Below are 21,899 nucleotides of genomic sequence, written 5' to 3' on the forward strand. Positions count from 1 at the left end.
AATAAGCTCACATTCACAGGTTAGAACTTTACGATTTCTTTTTAGGAGACATAATTCAGCTCCTAACACTGCCTTTTTGATGAAACATACATCTTTTGTCAGATTGTATTTTGAAAATTAAGCTAAATTGAGATGAGTTTTCAGAAAATCACCTTCCTATATAGTTATAGGTTAGTTAGGGTGGAAAGAAATATTTTGCATGAGATTTGGAAGGCAGGAAATTAAACTAAAGCTTAATCTCTCAGCCCTCCCTTTTGTGAGACAGGAAAACTACAGGGGAGTTGAGTGAGAGGGATGCCCTTTTCCCAGGGCTCGGAGACAAGGCTCTGCTCATTCCCCTTGAGTTGAGACCTTTCCAGTTATGGGAAAGACTCTGGGTATCTTTCACAAAGCTTGCTCTTCTTCTCCCACTGCCAGAGCAAAGAAGGGATCTTTCTCAAATTTTCATGGTGTGAACCTGGTAGAGTTCCTGTAGATAAAGCCCATAAAAGTGTGGGCCCCTCTAAGACAAAAGCCCCTTAGAGTTTCTCACTTTTGCACGAATCCATACTCAGCCCCTAGTAACTTGTCACAATGAGAGTTTGAGTATTTGTAACAGTTTATGACTCCAGAGGCTTCTTCTGTTGGTAAGCAAATCTCAGCTGTGACTACAGATTCCCCCATTTCTCCAGATTTTAGGAGTGGTTTGTCCTGAAAACTCAGTTTTCTGCTAGATTCTAGAAAAGTCATTGATCTTTAGTTTGTGCAGCTTTATCTTGTTGTAAAGACCAGAGTGACAATGTCCAAGCTCTTGCCATGTCAGAGCTAAAACAAGAAGTCCGAAATTTTTATTTAATGGAAAATAGAGCAGTTATTTCATTATTTAAAGAAGGGAAGACTTTAAAGTTTAGGTTACACACAGAAAGGAGTACAGGTGAAATGAAGATTCATTCAATCAAATGATAAGTTTGATTGAATACCTGGAATATTAAAGTTATTTCACTTTGCTTTGTACAAAGTATATGATAAAAGAGAAAGATATAAATGGCCACTCATGGTCTTAGAAAGCCTGCCCTTTAGCTGTGGTCTAAAAATATCTGTGTCTTGTGTGTCTATGATTTTCTGAGTATTGTAGCCTGGAGGCAGGGCTGAGGGTGAGGAATAGATTGAGCCACATGAGAGAGTATAGAGAAATGTAAAATGAAAGGTAGCGACTCCTATTTCTAAAGCAACTTAAAAGAGCTTAAGATTTCCATGGGCTAGGTTCATTCATCAAAGAATTCTGGAAAAGGTGGGGCACACTGGATGTGAAGGATGTGTAAGATTCATTGAACATCAAAGAGAGACAGAAACTAGAAAGAGGCAATGACTTTAGCTAAAGCTCTGAGGCAAGACTTAACCACATATATCCTCGATGTGCATGTGTAGGTCAGTGTATCTGGAGCAGAGTTTATATACAGACTAATTAAATTTGGGAGGTACACAGATTACAGTGCAAGAAGGGTCTGGACAGAGAAAGATAAATACTGTATGATCTCACTTATATGTGGAATCTAAAAGAGCAGAATTCAGAGAAACAGAATAGAATGGTGGTTACCAGAGACTGGGGGCTGGAAAAAAATGGGGAAATGTTGTTCAAAGGGTACAAGCCTCCACTTATAAGATGAATAAGTTCTGGGGATCTAATGTAAAACGTGGGTATAGTTAACAATATTGTCACATACTTGAGAGTTGCTATAAGGGTAAATCTTAAATGGTCTCGCCACACACAAAAGTGATAATTATATGAGGTTATGGAAGTGTTAAACTAATCCTATTGTGGTAATCATTTCACAGTATATATGTGCATTAAATCATCATGTTGTATTCCTTAAATGTATACATTCTATTTTGATCATATCTCCGTAAAGCTGGAAGAAGTTTAAGTAAAAGAAAAGAAAGGCTTGGGATTTGGGATTGAAAAGTTTGTCATTTATGGAGTAATCTTCTAATTTGGGGCCAGGGAAGTACTATAAGAAAAGTGACATTTAAAAATACTTGGTTTTTGGTGCAAGCTGGGTGGTGTGGGGAGATGTGGAAAGTAAGGAGATGAGCTAGATAATACATCAATAATTATAGTATAGTATGGTAAGAGCTGGAATTAAGGTTTTGTAACAGGGATGGCTGGGAAAGGATGGATATAAGATGCATAATGTTAAAGGAGTAGCACTCATATGCTTCACTGACTAAAAGTAGAAACATTACCAAGCTACAAGTTTGTATTCTTTATATCATTTTATTTTTAACTTTTAAATGAATATAAGATGATAAAAATGGATTTCCTGTCAAGAGTAAAAAGCATTATGACCAATGTTTGCTTTTTAATAAAATGAGTGAAATACTTCATGTGTGTTTTAATACATATGCAGAAGTCCACTGCATTTTATTTATTCAGTAGCCCATAATTTTTGAGATAAAAGCATTTGAGAACAATAATAAAAAAAAAAAACATGTTTTTGATAACAATCTATATTTCATAGTGGAAGTCACTGAAAGGCAACTTTAAAAGTTCAGTTATTTAGGGCTTCCCTGGTGGCGTAGTGGTTGAGAGTCCGCCTGCCGATGCAGGGGACACGGGTTCGTGCCCCGGTCCGGGAAGATCCCACATGCCGTGGAGCGGCTGGGCCTGTGAGCCATGGCCGCTGAGCCTGCACGTGTGGAGCCTGTGCTCCGCAACGGGAGAGGCCACAACACTGAGAGGCCCACGTACCGCAAAAAAAATAAAAATAAAAAAAATTTTAAAAGTTCAGTTATTTAGAGATAAATAAATATTTCATCTCAAGTCAATTTTTGGAACTTTACCATGACTCCAATTACCAATACTCTTCTCAAATTATGAAGGGAAATTTTGAGATGTTTGCTAGTGAACAAAATGAATATTAAAGTAATAATTATAAACCATAAAGCAAATAATATATTCCTATATGACATCTTACCTTTGAAATTTGAGTGGTATAACTAGCATATTTGATAGTAGCATCAGATCATTCCTCAATATAACAAAATCATATTCAGTAATAATCATAAAATAAACAGTTATAATGGCCAGAAACAAAACACACATGACAAATATTGTTTTATTAAAATACATCTGTAAATTTTATAAATTATTGTCCATTAAGTAATCGGTGAATTTAAACAAAAATAATATACCTGTAAAAAATTTGTTTTTACCAAACAAAAATATTACATTGTATAGTTTCACAATGTTTCATTGTTTTGAATTTGAAACACACACACACTCACATACACATATACATACACACTGCTCTAACTGAGCCATATTACTACAGACTTTCTATCTCTCTCTTTCTTCCTCCCTCCCTCTTTTTCTTTTCTTCCTTTCTTTCTTCCTTCCTCTCTTTCTTTCTTTCTTTCTTTCCTTCCTTCTTTCTCTCTTGCTTTATTTTCCTCTCTTTCTTCCTTTCTTTCTTTCATTTTCTATCTTTCTCTCCTCTCTGTCTCTGTTTTCTTTTTTACTGGAGAAGCAATATGTCTGTATAACAATGTGATTTTCTAAATTTAGTTTTTCTTTCCTATCTTTCGCTCAAAGTCAACAGAATATGAAGAAGTCAAATATCTTTGTCAGTCAGTTAAAGCTCCCTATAAGCTGTATTCTTTTTAATAAGCCAATATTTCTCCTCAAATGACAATCTCTCCATTATTTCATGGATACTATGTTCTCTTCTTCATGCCTGTGACAATGTCATATTTTCTAATGAATTTTATTATATAAACAGTTAAGTAAAATATAAGAATAATATGGTAAAAGGAATCATTATATACAACTCATCTTCATAAATTATCACCTTGTGACCAATCATATTTTCTCTGTACTTCTGTCTTTTTCCTTCTTACCAGCTGTGAAATTTTTAAGCAAATCCCAGGAATCATACCATTTTATCTATAAATATTGTCATATGACTCTCTAAATGATAGAGACTTTTAAAAAGCACTGTCAATAATTTTTTTTAATCTTATTTTTGAACTGAAATAGATTTTTCAAGTAAGGTTGCAAATTAGATTTATTTTGAGATTGATTGAAAAGTTAAACCTTTATTCAGAATCTGTGTGATTCAGCATTCTTAACATTCCTAATTTCATAAGATCATTAAAAGAAATGAAAACAAACTTTACACTGGAAAGATTTTTCTCTTAAGCACAGTGTTGGAAATACCTATGGGACTCACTGGAGACTCATGAAGGTCCATGGGATTCACCGAGTTTATTGGAAATGACATCAGTGAATATCTTTAGGTAGGACTCAAAGGTGAAGCCTAGTATCCAAGGAAAACAAGACTCCACACAAAAGTCAATGACCCATCTCTGGAATAGAATTCTGATCAAGGTATAAATGAAAAACAAAATCCAATCCCAAACTAGAGTTGGAAAAAGGAGTAGGAACATTAATTTAGAGTCAATTTTTAAGTTTTAAGTGAGTTTAAAGAGAGTTTATCTTAAAAATTGATTTGTATATGCTATAATACTGGGATAACCAAGAATGCTAACTATGGTGAATTCTCAGGTTTTTCTCTCTTTCATAGAGTAAATGAAGGCTATCAAGTCACATGTTTTCCTACATTTAAATTATACAAGGAGGCACACTACTATATATAAAATAGATAACTAATAAGGACCTAGTAAACAGCACAGGAAACTCTACTCAATACTCTGTAATGGCCTATATGGGAAAAGAATCTAAAAAAGAGTAGATATATGTATATGTATAACAGATTCACTTTGCTGTACACCTGAAACTAACACTAAATCATAAACCAACTATACCCCAATAATTTTTTTAAAAAAATAAATTTAAAAATAATAAAATTATACAAGGAGGAAACTGACAGAAACAGTTGGAATAGTGAGCTACAAATCAAGGACACTACTTTCTTGATGAGCTCAGAAAAATAGGAATACCTATTGGGTGAGTATAGCACCAAGAAGAGCCTCTTCATACAGTGCTGAAAGTCTCCTGACTTTTCATTAAACGAAAGAGAGAATAGATGGCCCATCAAGCTTCATATATTTACATATTGTTAATGAGGGACATATCTTCATAAGTATTAGAAATGTCTGTATATATTTGGTTCCATGGGATTCCATATTTTAAAAAAGAGACATCAATTTAGCAAAATAAATAATCTAAATGAGTTATATACTTAGTTGAACAGTAAGGGTTATTTCTAAGGAAACATGAATACAAAGTAAATATGTTCCATGGGAAAATATTTTTCAATGCAAAAATACTACTAAAATTTTGGAAAACATCTAGTGTTTTGAAATGGTTGAAAGAAATAAAGTTTGATATTTAATGTTCAGCAAAAAAATATTTATTCAAAAGTAAGTCCAGAAATATCACAGAAGTGAAAAAGAGCAAAATATAGGTCATTTTCCAGCAGAGTTGACTATATCTTGGTAAAGCATTCAAATCATTCATCAGAAACATGAGTGTCTGCTGATCCAAAAAGTTCCAAGTGCAGGGTGATAACGTTTTTGAAGAAAAGTAATAGATAATAAAAATTAGACAAACATTCTGAATCCCAAAATTATGATCAGGTCTTTCAGAAGAATCCAGATGACCAGTATCATCCATAGAAAGAGGGACAGAAGTAGCCACACCATAACCATCATAGCCTCCAAGGCCATGGCTAGAACCATAGCCATAGCCCAGGCCACGAAAACCACCAAGGCCATAGCCAATGTCACCATAGTAGCTGCTGTAATGGTAGCTCAATGTGTCAGGGGTTGAAGGTTTGGTTGGATATTGAAGGTAAGTTTCCTGAGAATGAATATCACCAAATGCATCCAGACTTTTATACCCCCTCAGTGTGGATGTGGTAAAGCACAACACACAAGTGTCTTTCTCTTTGAAGATTTATCCTTGGTGAAATATAGTACTATTAAGTCATACCTTTCTTATTAAACATAGTTCCAAAGATACATGAAGACATTTTTCCTTTGAATGTAATATAAATTTTCATAACTCAGAATTAATATTTGCTTTTATTATGTTCATTATCAAAACTGATTTTTTTTTTTGGTATTTCTACATTAAAATTGAATCTCCAAGCTTTCTTCTATGAGATAGACAATTCTTGGCATTTTGTGAAATTTTTAAATTTGCCAGATGTTATTTCTTTTTTCTACCTCAGACTTTTTTTATCTTTTCCAAAAACCTGTTTTCTTTACTTATTCAATAATTGAATCACATAATTGTTAAATTTAATTATGAAAAATAAAACATGTTTGTCATCAATTAGATAAAAAGATGCCATTTATTTAGAAAAAATTGGACAATTTTTAATTATCTTCCTTATTGGATATTCTGTGTCACAACCTTTTAATCACCTTTATACTTGAAAGTACCAAATTCTGTATGAGGAGTGACATGTCCTAACACAAAATGCACAATTTTCTTCTGTACCCTTACAAAGAAAATCTCTCCTGACCACATGTGATATACCAGTGTTTCTTGAAACTGGCAGTTGACATCTTTGTCATATACTTTTTCTCACATGTATTGAATACTTATTCTCTTGGAGAAAAAAATTTGTCTCTTGTTCTTATGCCATTTTCACCCATTCTAGTCCACAATCCTACTAGCCTACTATTATGTAGTCCTTCCCCCTTCCACTCTGCCACCTAGTGGCCTGATTTCTTTATTTTTATGTTTTATTAATTTTTTTTCCCCTTTTACCCTATTGTTCCCAGGGATTTATTTATTTATTTATTTTTAACATCTTTATTGGAGTATAATTGCTTTACAATGGTGTGTTAGTTTCTGCTTTGTAACAAAGTGAATCAGTTATACATATACATATACATATGTTCCCACATCTCTTCCCTCTTACATCTCCCTCCCTCCCACCCTCTCTTTCCCACCTCTCCAGGTGGTCACAAAGCACCGACCTGATCTCCCTGTGCTGTGGCTGCTTCCCAGTAGCTATCTACCTTACATTTGGTAGTGCATATATGTCCATGCCTCTCTCGCACTTTGCCACAGCTTACCCTTCCCCCTCCCCATATCCTTAAGTCCATTCTCTAGTAGGTCTGTGTCTTTATTCCTGTCTTACCCCAAGGTTCTTCATGACATTTTTTTTCTTAAATTCCATATATATGTGTTAGCATACGGTATTTGTCTTTCTCTTTCTGATTTACTTCATTCTGTATGACAGACTCTAGGTCTATCCACCTCATTACAAATAGCTCAATTTCGTTTCTTTTTATGGCTGAGTAATAGTCCATTGTACATATGTGCCACATCTTATCTATTCATCCGATGATGGACACTTAGGTTGTTTCCATCTCTGGGTTATTGTAAATAGAGCTGCAATGAACATTTTGGTGCATAACTCTTTTTGAATTATGGTTTTCTCAGGGCATATTCTCAGTAGTGAGATTGCTGGGTCGTATTGTAGTTCTGTTTGCAGTTTTTTAAGGAACCTCCATACTGTTCTCCACTATTAATTTATTTTTCACCCTACTCCATGGTCAGCATTTCTGTTCTTTGAGAATCAAACACTATGATGGAGTTAGGAATATTGAGGAGGAGCAGGAAAAGAGAAAGGTAAAGAGAATAAGTAGGACTGAGCAAGGGAGATGTGAGACCATAATACAGATCCTACAAATTCTCTGACAGCCCAGCTGGACTCTGCAGAAAAGATTGCTTTCAGAGGAGGCCTATGTTAAGCAGAAACGCTGTGCCTAGTTATTGGCTGCCCTAAGAATAGTGCAACTCTGGCTCAAGGGCTGAGGTAGACCCTGACAACACTGACATCTTGTTGTACTCTGGGTAGAGACTCCTTTCTGGAAGAAAGATTTCAGAGATCGATCTCCATGTTTGCCACGTCCTCCAGTTTGATTATAAATAATTTGAAAGCATGGACCATGATTTAGTATGACTGAGGCTTAAAGTGATGTAATATCTTATAAAATAATGTGTATATATATATATATATATATTTAATATATTTGTTTTAGAAATACTATTTTAAGACCTTAAAATGTTATATTAAAAAATAACAGGTATGTCATATAGGATACCTCAAACTTTATTTTTCAAAGGAATGGGATGATGATTTAAATCATTTTCTTTAAACAAATTCTTAGCGAATGCCTGTTATATGAAAATATTTTGTTATGCATTTGACCAGAGAGATGATGCGTTGGAGATATATAAGAATCTAATACCTAGCCTTAGAAATGTACCTTTTAGTTTAAGTCATAGTTGTGTGTGTGTGTTTGTGGTTTGTGTGTGGGAGGGTATGTTCCGGTGTGGCAAATGCATCGTTTATATTTGTGTATATGGATAATGTAAAGCAACTAAGCAACAGTAAAATAAGAGGTAGTGAGATTTATTACAAAAACAATAAAAGGTTAGAGTGGGTTATATTGATCTGCAAATAATTTCCTAAAAAGGTGGATTTGAGGTAGGCTCTTGAGGGACAGAAGTTATTCAACAGAAAGAGAAGAAAAGAGGAGACAGCATCTTGATGCAGTGAACAGAAGTGAGACCAAGCAAGGTGTGTCTTCCATGCGCGGAGCAGTATGGATATAGCGGAAGGTTTGCAAAAACAGTAATTGAAGGTTGTGAAGACACTGGATCCCATCAGGAGGGGACTTCATTGATTATTAGGCTGAGAATTTTATATTTAGTTATGTCCTGTTTTTATTCAAAGACAATGACATGACAGACGTAATATTTCAGAATTACTTTTTGGTGTTCAGAATAGATTATGTGAGCAGAGCTTGGGGACAAGGAGATCAGTTCAGTGGCTATAACATTGTCCTGGATTTGATAAAAAGGGATGGGAATAGGTTTGTAGTGAAGTGAATGCCAGGACATAATGGACAGAAAGTATACTAAAAAAATTCAAGAACAGATATTAGGGGGGAATAACATTAGAAAAAGAAAGGAAAAAGTCACCTAGTTGTATAATCTTTGCTGTCCAAATATAATGTATTTTACCCATTATAAAATTATGATATATCATAGGTAAACAACAACACACCATATGCTTTCTCTTGAATTTTGTTTAAAATGTTTAAGACCTTCAAAAATAATTTAATATATATACTTAACTCCATTGCATTTGACATTTACTCAGTTCATAATCACTTGGAGGAAAAAGTATTTGAAAGAGTTAGAAAAATAGGTTTGGGGTTTAACAGTATTTCATAATAGAAGGCATCAAAAGACTGCTTTAAATAACTGGTAAGTAAATATGTTGGCCCCAAATCCAGTTTTGGAAAGTCTTTATTACCCCCAAGTTCACAAGCTCTGAGCTGCTCATGAGACAGTGTTTGAAAGGCTTTCTGAATATACTCTGAAATGTTTAAGATGAATAGATATAAAATAACTAGATTGAAACATTAACAATACCATCTTAAAATATTTTTATTTGACAATCTAATGTACAATAAAAATCCAAATTATCTGAAAGGAAATTTATTTTCTTTCTATGTAAATGTGTTTCATCTTCCAATAGTCTTTTCATTACCAGTCATACTAACTTTCTGGAAAGTCACTGAGCCCCAGCACATTCATGCTACTTTCACATCACTTTTATGATCAGACTGATTAATTATTTTGGACTGTTTCTCCTTAAAACTACCTTCTTTTTTCTTCCAACCATCAAACCTCACTAGAAAGAATGAGGTGGGACCTGATTGCCACATGTCTTGAACTCTGCACAGCAGCTTTGCTGGTTAAAAGTTATTTTGTAAACACAGTCATGTTCTTGTTACTCCTTCCTCCAAAAAATCCACACAATATGAAGGGAAAATATCCCTTTACATAATGTCTGAGGTTTACCAAAAGCTGTTTTCACTCTAATAAGTTAACATTGAACCTCAAGCTTCACTTTACATTATTACAGTATACTCCTTGTCCCCAGGAAATGCACCTGTTGATCTTTTTACCCATTGTGCCTTAGGCTGCTAGTTCAAATTCTAACCTTTTCCAAGGTCCACATGAAATAATAATGTTTAATATTACTTCATTCTTTCATTTTAATTCAATTGTCTCTGTTCCTTATGTCCTATAGACACATAAAATGACACAAAAGAGAGTTGCTTGTGTCTGTATAGTGTAACTATTTTGCTAGGGAAAAAATATGTGTAAAAAGTAGACTAGTATATGGTACCTAAATGTTCTGTCTTAAACAACTGACATCTCATTGCTTATTGTGTCTCCTTTAAACCCTTTACCACACTCTACTCCTGTATTGTTTTGAAGTAAGTCTCAAGCATTATATAGTTTCATCCAGAAATATTTAAGTATATATTGCACATATGAACTAAGGTATCATTCATTAAAGCCATTTGGTGGTGAAACACTTGCTTCAGTGTTGATTGAAAAGCTTAAGTTTTGGGTGAAAACAGCAAGAGGGAACTACCTTAGCTTTCCTAATCACATGGAATTATCAAAAATGATTATTAAAAACTGTTGCTTTAATACCCATTTTTTGGTTATCTTTGAATCCAATGTTAGGAGTGCATGTAAGAATCACTTGAGTACCACAAAGACCTGTATGGCTCATCCAGTTGAATGAGGCTTCCATCAGTGCTTGTACTTGTGATAGTAGGGGTATTCAAAGGTGATAACAGAGGTATGAGGAATTCAGAGGTGATAATAGGAATATGAGAAAGCTGATAGTTGAGGCAGGAGTCAATAACCAATCTCAGGATTGATTGCAGGAGGTCAAGGACAGGGATTAGAATAGAATTCCTAGCAAGGTTTAAATGAGTGACAAATGCCAGCAGCCATCCAGACCAAGAGGATTCATTCTAAATCCATGTCTGTAAGTGAAGAAAATGAAGAATCAAATATCAAAAAGTAAACATATAAATTATAGTGCTGAAATAACCGAGGAAGAGAGAGCACGGAGAACTCTCAGGCTTTCTCCTCTTTTGTAGGAGAAGACACTACAGGAGTCTAACAACTTTGACTTCTAAAGACACAGGGGCACTGAGTTATTCTAAAGACAGGGAAAGATGCAGAAACTGCCTTCTTTTTATACAACTAAGAAATATAACAACAACCACTTTGGGACACACGCACAACACACACATAAAAATAAAACTCTTTTTTTCCTTCTTACATACTGGAGATTTTTAAAAACACAGTGTTGTACCTAATTCAGAATTAATGTCACCAGTGGGAAAGAAAGAAAGAAAAAAGGAAGAGAGAGGTAGGGAGGAAGGAAGGGAAAAAAGAAAGAAAAGGAAAAAGAAAGCCTTCCTGAAAAAGAAGAGGAAAAAGCCTAATTTGTAACTTTTGCTGATTTCTGTGGTGTCAGTATTCTCACCATGGTCTCTTTCAACCAACCAAAGTGAAACCACTAAACATGAATTTGAAAAGAGATGCTCAAAATTGGCTCTTGTGAGCTAGTATGAGCGAGCTCCAGCCCACCAACAAAAAACTGTGTATACTGGAGATGTCAAGTGTATATGTAATTAGGAATGTCTAAATTTTTTACTTCCAATGAGTGTTATATGATAATGAAAACCTGGTCTGAGTAAATTCATGACAACTAAACAATGTTCCTGAGAATGAATATTACCACCTGTACTTGAATTTTTATACTCCTTCAATGTGGGTGGTGTCTCCTCCATAGATATTTCTCATTCCTATTTGTTTTCATAAATGGGCAAAACAGCCCAATTATACCTTTGCCTTTTGATTTTAAAAGGTTTAATGCTACTCATGAATAATTTCAATTACATATTTGCTTCATTTATGCGTCTTACAGCTGGAATCTTTTAATAAAAGACAATTACTATCAAGTCTTCAAAGCCTGTGACTGTGCTTAACATAACCTACCTAGACTACTGGGTGCAATCTACCTTCTTCTTGCATCACATCTAATTTTTCTAGTCTTTGGCTTTTATCTTCTTCCTTTAGAAAGAGCCAGAGCTCTCCTTCTAAGCCAGAAATTTATGTTTTTTTATTTACTTCTTGGAATGTGTTTTAAGGTGTTGGAACACATTGGTTGATAGCCCAGTATATGGAGCCACACAGGCCTTTGGTTCAAATCTTGGTTCTCTCCATTAGACATTGTGTGGACTTGAATTTCTCACTCTCTTAAAAATATTAATTTTCACAAAGAGAATAATAATTTCCATCTCTGTTTTTGACCTTTGCAGCAAAGTTCCCTAAGCATTGAGTAACAATCCCTGTGTGTTTTACTCCTCTCTCAGATCACAAAAGTAATTATGTCAAAGGAATAAAAACAGAACCATGGAAGATTCCCTTCTTAGATACCTTCAAAGATGCTTAAAGGTGCACAATCAAACTGAAACAACAAGAAAAAGAAGACATGTGAGAGTTCTTATCTGTAAAATGAAAGGGCAATACCTTTGTCATTTTGGGGAAAATCTATACTTAATTAGTTCTGAAATATTTGAATTATGACAAGATTGTATCATTTTAAGAAGGAAGGACATATTATAAGGAAGCTTTATTTAAGCCTTTTATAAGGAATCATTACTAAGAAATATAATTCAAAAGGAAGCATATTGTTTACTGTAAAAATACTGGCAAAACTTAACTGAAAAAACTCTGTTTAGAGAAATAAATAAAATTTAATCCACTTTTGCTGTGTCAATAAAACAATTTTAATAGAAGCACACACAGATATTTTCTCCATGGAATAAGAAAGTTAGAACAACGTTATTAATGTGGCAATGATATAAGAAATTCTCTCTAGGGGGTACAATTCTAAATGAGAGAAATAGGGTCTCCTGTTTCACATGTCCTGAGAATGCAGTCTGCAGTGTGATTGCTTCATTAGTGGTCCATGGTAAGCTATCAGGAGAGCAATTGCAATAAAGAGGTCAAGACTATTCATGATTTGCCTGACACTGAAGAAGCAAAGGAAGAAATAGACTACAATAATAAAGGTCCAAAACACTGAGAGATCAACAAATTTTGAATGCAATGTAAAGAAACTATTTGCTCCATAGAAAGAAAGTAGTTAGTGACCATAGCCTAAATCAGTAAACTGCCCATTTTAAATCCAGGCCATCAATACATCAAGAACAATTATAGTCTAGTCTGCCACAGTTGTTTACCACAGTAGATCACAGAGGCTAGAGCTCAGTTTTGATGATGAAGATGCACCTTCTGTATCAATTTACATTCCCACCAACAGTGCTAGTGGGTTCTCTTTTCTCCACACCCACTCCAGCATTTACTGTTTGTAGATTTTTTGATGATGGCCATTCTGACTGCTGTGAGGTGATACCTCATGGTAGTTTTGGTTTGCATTTCTCTAATGATTAGTGATGTTGAGCATCCTTTCATGTGTTTGTTGGCAGTCTGATATCCTCTTTGGAGAAACATCTATTTAGGTCTTCTGCCCATTTTTGGATTGGGTTATTTGTTTTTTTGATATTGAGCTGCATGAGCTGTGGAGGACAGTATGGAGGCTCCTTAAAAAACTAAAAATAGAATTACTATGTGATCCAGCAATCCCACTACTGGGCATATACCCTGAGAAAACCATAATTCAAAAAGAGTCATGTACCACAATGTTCACTGCAGCTCTATTTACAATAGCCAGGACATGGAAGCAACCTAAGTGTCCATTGACAGATGAATGAATAAAGAAGATTTGGCACAAATATACAATGGAATATTACTCAGCCATAAAAAGAAATGAAATTGAGTCATTTGCAGTGAGATGGATTGACCTAAGACCTGTCATACAGAGTGAAGTAATTCAGAAAGAGAAAAACAAATACCGTATGCTAACATATATATATGGAATCAAAAAAAAAAAAAAAAAAGGTTCTGAAGAACCTAGGGGCAGGACAGGAATAAAGATGCAGACGTAGAGAATTGACTTGAGGACACGGGGAGGGGGAAGGATAAGCTGGGATGAAGTGAGAGAGTGGCATGAACAAATATGCACTACCAAATGTAAAATAGATAGCTAGTGGGAAGGAGCCACATAGCACAGGGAGGTCAGCTTGGTGCTTTGTGACAACCTAGAGGGGTGGGATAGGGAGGGTGGGAGGGAGACACAAGAGGGAGGAGATATGGGGATATATGTATATGTATAGCTGATTCACTTTGTTATAAAGCAGAAACTAACACACCATTGTAAAGCAATTATACTCCAATAAAGATGTTAAAAAAAAAAAAGATGCACCTTCTGAGTTCAAAGGACACCATCTACAGAGGGATGTCTACAATTCAATCTTGAAAAGAGTAGCCAGCATTACCCTGTTGTTTTTTATTAATTTCTCAAGAAAAATGAACAAAAATATTTAGCTGCTTTATGACTTTTAGCTTGGTTTAAATTTTATTACAATTTATTTTATTTAATGCTTTTCATAATTGACATTCCTCATTGCATATTCTTTCTAATTCTTGCTACTGCTGTACCATTGTTAGCTGACTTTTAGAAAATACTTACCCTATTTCTGTTTTCTTATCTCTATGTTGATAATATTTTTTTTTCTGAAAGACTTAGTTGTTAATGATTTAATTAAATAAATGATTTTTCAATAATTAGAAGCTAAGGGGGAAAGCAACATTTATATGGATTTTCTCTAGTTGTATACAGCTGCAATGAATTTGACCTTACTTGATGACAATTATTCCCAACAAAATTACAAAAATTATGACAAGATAGTGAGGGCAGGACTCTTCATAAAGTGATAAGACCAGTGAAAAATCTGTGTTAGTTTAAGTGGCCAAAATAACAAATTATATAACAATGTTTTCTTAGCATTAGTACCAGAGTCTGCAGTTCTGTGTAATTTATGGAAAGGAAGGAGAAATTATGAAGATCTAAGTTACAGTAGTGAAAGTCAAGCAAAGTAACTACATTCAAGTTTTAAGGCATTTTCCAAGCCACATACCTAAAATTAGAATACCTGTCAAGGGTGTGAGGAGCACAAGCTCTCTTTCAAGCAAGTGTCTTAGCTAACTTACTCTGAGAAAAATTTCTAAAGAATTCTTCCTAAGAAAATTAATCCTGGAGGAAAAATAATTGCTCAATATGAAAATATGTTGCTTAGATGTTTCAAAACTTACATAAAACATGTTCATCTTAATGCATGGACAAGAAACCAAATTTGCAATGGTAACAAAATAAGCTTATAGGAAATATGATCAGGATTATTATCATAAATAAGGAAGTTAGTACCATGTTAGTGAGCCATAATAATGAGAGAAATCAGTCCTTTATATGGAAGCTATTTCCAAGGTATTTTTTTTTTTGTTGAGTTTCTACCTTTTGTGGCCAAACGTGGGCTCCAAATAAAATAGTTAAAATTAAATAAGTCCAAAATGAAAATAACATTAAAAAGATTGAAGAACTCAGTAGAATAAATAATATTGTGCTAATGATATAAAAGATCTGATCTTCTTAATATAAGTTTTTCAGCAGAATAGAAAGGAAAAATATCTTTCAAAAAAAGAGGAACAGTGGAAGCTGAAGCCATATCCACGATGGCCATCAATCCATAGTTAGGGGCAGAGACAGAGAGAGACAGGGCTCAGGCTATCATAGTAGATTTATAGAAGCTGATAATTCCACCGTCTACACGGTGCTTTTTATATTCTCTCATGAGTGGGAGTGGCCAACCCCATATCCAGAAATTCTTATTGAATTGGAATAAGGTCAAAGCATCAATATTTTTAAAAGCTCCCAGAAGATTCTAGAATGTAACAAGAGTTGAGAATTAACAACTTAGTGACATGACAGGATCCCAACTGGATTCCATCAGTTTTCCAATAATTATTTATTTAAACCTCCCTTTATACCAATGTTCTATATTAAAAGACAAAGCTTAAAAAAAAGAATGCCTGTCCTCATTAGGATTACATTCCAGGGAGAAGGCAAAAAAATGCATTATGTAATAGAGATAATGTGTATAAAGAAAGTAATTATATACAGAGTGGCAGCATAGGGGGAAATGCCACTAACATGAGATGATCAAGAAAAGTCCCTTTGAAGAGATATTTGGACACAAGGATGAAGTAAAGGCGATACATTTGTTAAGTGTATAAGTCAAAGAACAAGCTAGGCTGAAGGAAATTCCCATCTAAATGTTCTAAGGTGGGAATTATTTTTGCATAATGAAGCAGTGAGAAAGCTATTGTGGCTAGATTACAGCTAATAAAAGAGAGGGTGTGGGGAGATAAAGTCAGAAAGTTAAGCAGGGGTTAGATTATCCAGGGCATTCTGAGGCTTGATAATGATTTTTAATGGAATGTTAGGTGTAATGGAAAGCTATCGAAGATGTTTAATTAAGAGCAGAAGGTGATTCGATTGACATCTTGCTACTTACTGTGTGGTGCATGAATTGTAAGAGCTCAAGAGTGGAAGCTAAGAGTCCAAGGTTATTGCAGTAATTCAGGCAAGAGATAGTAGTAGACTCTATAAGGGCTTGCTGGCGGGTAGGATTTAGATGATGAGTAGAAATAAAAAAGGAATAAAGGGTAACATTCTTGGTTTGAGACTTAAGAATTTGTTGGATGTCTGTGATATTATATTTAAAGGGAAGCCTAGATGGGGGAAGAATGTTAAAATATCAAGAGTTATGATGTGCATGTATGAGATGTCTTTAAAATGTTGAATAGATAGTAGGATATGTAACATCAAGCTACAAGGAAGAGGTTAGGAGAGAAGATATAAACTGGAGAGACAATTATTAAAACGGTGTTTACAGCATGATACTGCATGGGATAATTGGAGAGAGTAGTTAAGAGTTCAGCCCTGGGGACTTACAGCATGTAAAGTTTGGAAACAGAAAAAGAATCCAGCAAAGGAGACTTGGCATCCACTGCGCAAGTGGAAGAATAGCTTTTAGACAGGTTAAGCTTGTCCATGCACTGTAGTATGTAGAAGGTAGATTATATGTTGAGAAATGATTGAGGAGGACAGAATTCTAAAGACATACCATAAGTGTTTTCTCTCTCCTGGTTATTTAATCGAAGATGATTCTAGGTACTGCTGTGAAAGGACTTTGCAGATATAATGTTTTGTTTTTTTATGGCCACACCGTGGCTTGCAGGATCTTAGTTCCCTGACCAGGGGTCAAACCCTGGCCCCAGCAGTGGAAGCGGAATCCTAACTACTGGACCACCAGGGAATTCCCTTTGCAGATATAATTAGTTATTAATCAGCTGACCTTAGAATAGGGATATTATGCTGGATTATCTGGGTGAGCCCAATGTAATCACATGAACTATTTTTTTTTTATGGAAACAAATTTTTTTCAGCACTGAGACAGTATTTTTTTAATTGAAGTATAGTTGATTTATAATATTGTGCTAGTTTCAGGTGTTACAGCAGAGTAATTCAGATTCTTTTCCCTCATAGGTTATTACAAAGTATTGAGTACAGTTCCCTGTGCTATACAGTCGATCTTTGTTGGTTATCTATTTTATATAAAGTAGTGTGTATATGTTAATTCCAACTTCTTAATTTGTCCCTCGCCAACCCTCTTTCCCCTTCTGTAACCATAAGTTTGTTTTTGATGTCTGCGAGTCTGTTTCTGTTTTGTAAATAAGTTCATTTCTATCATTTTTTTTTAGATTCCACATATATGATATCATATGATATTTGTTTTTCTCTGTCTGGCTTACTTCACTTAGGATGATAATCTCTAGGTCCATCCATGTTGCTACAAAGGGCATTATTTCATTCTTTGTTATGGCTGAGCAATACCAATGTTCATTGCAGCACTATTTACAATAGCCAGGACATGGAAGCAACTTAAATGTCTATCAACAGATGAATGGATAAAGAAGATGTGGTATATATATACAATGGAATATTACTCTGCCACATGAACTTTTAAAAGCAGGAGAGAAAGGCAGAGAAATCAGAGAGATATATCAAAAGAGAAAGGCAGAAGAGGCAGGTCAGAAATGGAGCTCAAGTATTAGACTTCTGAAGAGGATTTGATCTGCCATTTCTAGTTTTTCAAATGGAGGAATGGAATCTGTGAGCTAAGGAACACCTGCAGCTTCTAGAGGCTGAGAAATGAAATGGGCATTTAAACCCTATAACCACATGGAACTGAATTCTGCCAACAACCAGGAGTTTTGAAGCAAATTTATCCCCAGAATTTCCAGAAATGAATGCATTTCTGCCTTGTAAGACTCTATACAGATAGACACCTGAGCTACTCTGTACCTGCACTTTTGACCTACAGAAACTGCAAGATAATAATTTGCATTGTTTTAAACCACCAAATTTGTGAGAATCTGCTACAGCAGAAATAAGAAACAAATGCAACGATGATAGATAGATGTTTAAATCTCTGTTGTTCCTAATTTTTTGTGACATTTGAAACAAGTCATAATTGGATGAGGAGTAAGGCAGGTTGTGTCAGAAGTTTGAAAAAAGATAAGGAATGAAATAATTATTTTAGAGAGTGGGAGAGTGAATTTAATAGGAAAATAGGGAAGAATTTCTGGGGAAGGCAGAATGCCTAAATAAGATTTAATATAATCAATTTAACATAAGACACTTCAATAAGGCTGTATTTCTCTAGCCCAAATCCTCTGAATATGAGCAAGCAGAGTAGGCAAAGAGTTGGATTTCAGCAAGTGTTGGAGTTTCAAAACACTGATACAACTGGAAAAGTAAGGCAAGGGATATAAGGATGTAGGTAAGTGGATACTCTTGTGGTAAAAGTAGAAGTGAGAACAAGGATGATGTACAGTAGAAATTTGATGCGGTTCATATTTTATGGTTGTAATGGGGAAATGAATTGTTTAAAAAATAAGGTTAGTTACATAAATCCCTAAAGTGGGAAATAGAAAACAAAAGCAGTTGAAAGTTGAATATAGGGACCAGAGCATATCAGAAATCTGTCAAGGATATATCGAGAGGTAAATACCAGGGGTAAAAAATAAGCAGAAAATTGATTCAGCATCTAAATCCAAATGTATGAATAAGAAAAAGTTTCAATAAAGGCAAAATAGCTCTCTACTTATTGTAGTGGCATAGAAAGAGTATCTTAGGCAGGGTTCAACAAGTGAAACTACTTTCAACTCCTAGAATGACAAATACCACTCAAAACCACAGAACACAAAGAAGATGTCTCCCTTTAGGAGATGTAGGTAAGTCAAGGAGAAAATGTTTCACAAAGGAAGACCCCTCTCCTATATAGCAATGAAGATTAATAGTCATACTATAATTATACTAAGACTGGAAAATGATAAACTAAACTTTATAGTTGTGGGATGAGAGGGCAAAATTTCAGAGGATATGAGGAATATTTGTTTGTCGATTCTCTTGGATGTCAAATCAGATAGAGAGCATCATTCTGAGCAAGATATTATAGAATAAATGTTCATTTTAAACCTTTCTGTGAGCATAATTTTTAGAGAAATATTAATAATAAAAAATCATATCTATAGACATAAATATTAACATATAAATGTATGTTTCAGAAAATTATACTTAGGTTTTGCAAAGAAAACCCCATACTTGTATGTATACAAAATTCTTTAAAAGAAACAAATAAAAATGAAAGCAACATTGCAATGCCAATGAAGAAACTTTATTGGGAAACAGGCATAGAGCTGTCACATGGAGATCAATGAAGTAGCAACAGTTCCAAAGTGTAGCCATTCTGAAAGTAAATCCAGCTTCTTTGATGACATTCTTCTGAGAGGAGTGTCTTTTTGCTCTGATTTCTTCAAAGGGCCTTCCACAATGGTGTGTGACATTAGTAGCCTTTGCAGTTAATAAGGTTAAAAATGTGCCTGACTTTGAAGACAGAAAGAAAAAAAAAGAAGTTCCCCAGTTAGAGTGATAGAAAGTTTCTAAAATTTTAGTGATTGAAAGATTTTTTAGTGGACTCCAGAGGGCAAATATATTCTCTAAAAAGAGGGACCATAGCAGCACTAGATGAATCTACCATAATCAATATAGCCAGAGTCATTACCGCAGCTACATCGTAGGTTTCCAACGACATTAAGGCTATAGCCAAGGCCACCAGGGTAATTGACATGGCAGCTGGTTGGTAATATGAACTTCAAATTAAATTTGTTTTTGTTTGTTTTTGTGTTTGTTGTTTTCCTCGAGGTCCAGGAGCTTTTGGACAGAGTCCTGTATTACTCTGAGGTTCTTGGGGAATCTGGGGTTATTCTTTACTCTTACCTTGGGACATAATCCTGCTCTTTTTGTACTTTTGCTGCTGTTGTACTATGCTGGCACAAGGCTCTTCTCTATTGGAAATAGTAGAAAGTGAAGTAGCGAGTCCCCTACACTTCAATTGCCCTCACCTCACCTTCAAAATTTAGCCAATTAGAAAAAAGTGAGACATTGGATCCACTTTCATAGAGCCACTAAAGTATAAGCTCAAGCCACATCTCTAAAAATTTTCCTCATTCCTAGTTTAAGGTAGTTTATGAGCTAGGTAGATTTTTTGTTTTTTGGGTTTTTTTTTTTAACAAATTCACTTCTTTGTATGTTAGTGTATTTTTAATTGGATGTACTGCACAACTGATGAAAAAGACCTGGGGAAATATAATATCTAATTTATTTATAGGATAACTTATTTATAGTATAACGATTCCTTTAGTTATTTGCTTTTGTTTAACCATTGCAATCTATATGATCTTTCTACACTCGTTGAAATCTATGTGATCTTTCTACACTAACTTATTAATTCTGAAGTTGTTTTGTAGATGCTTTAGGATTTTCAGCATACACAATTATGAAATATATGAACAGGGACAGTTTTATTACTTTTTTCTAACACATATGACTTTTATTTCATCTGCCATATTTTACTGACTAAGTCTTCCTGTTTGATATCTAATATGGGTACTGAAACTGGACATTTTTCCTTGTTCTTAATCTTAGGAAGAAAACATTCAGTCTTTCACCATCAAGTATGATTTTAATCAGGATTTTTATAGATACATTTTTCAAGGTGAAACTGTCTCCTTCCTAATTCACTGAGTCTTTTTTATTAATGTATGCAGAATTTTGTAAAAATATTTTCTGTATCAATAAAAATGATCATGAGGGTTTTCCCCCCTTCTTTTGCCTGCTAATATGGCTTTCATTAACTTATAAATATTGAACCAACTTTGCATTCTTGGGATTTGTCATGGGATATTATTATTTTGTAATTTATTTATTTATTTTTGTTGTGTTGGGTCTTCGTTTCTGTACGAGGGCTTTCTCTAGTTGTAGCAAGCGGGAGCCACTCTTCATCATGGTGTGCAGGCCTCTCACTATCGCGGCCTCTCTTGTTGCGGAGCACAGGCTCCAGACACACAGGCTTAGTAGTTGTGGCTCACGAGCCTAGTTGCTCCGTGGCATGTGGGATCCTCCCAGACCAGGGCTCGAACCCATGTCCCCTGCATTAGCAGGCAGATTCTCAACCACAGTGCCAGGAGGAAAGCCCCGGGATATTATTATTTTTATAGACTGATGGATTGCTAATATTTGTTGAGGATTTTTTCATCTAGTTTTATGTGAATTGTTATTTAGTTTTCTCGTATTGTACTCTCTCTTCAGTTTTGACATCAGGGAAATGCTGGCCTTATAAAATGAGTTGGAATGTGCTCTGTCCTCCTTCCCTTTTAATATCTGTGAGATCAGTAGTGATTTCTCATCTTTCATTTCTCATTTTTGTATTTGTGTCTTCTCCCTCTTTCTCCTCCCTTGTTTAGCATGCCTAGATATTTATCAGTTTACTTTATGTTTTCAGTGTACCAGATTTTTGTTTCATTGATTTTCTCTATTGTATTTCTGTTTTCAGTTTCACAGATTTCTGCTCAGATTTTTATCACTTCCTTCCTTCTGCCTGTTTGGGGTAAATTTCCCATTTTTCTATAGTTTCCTAAAGTGAAAACATTGATTTCTCATTTTAGAGCTTTCTTCATTTCT

This window comes from Phocoena phocoena, chromosome 4 (assembly GCF_963924675.1).
Source record: "Phocoena phocoena chromosome 4, mPhoPho1.1, whole genome shotgun sequence".
Classification (NCBI taxonomy): Eukaryota; Metazoa; Chordata; class Mammalia; order Artiodactyla; family Phocoenidae; genus Phocoena; species Phocoena phocoena.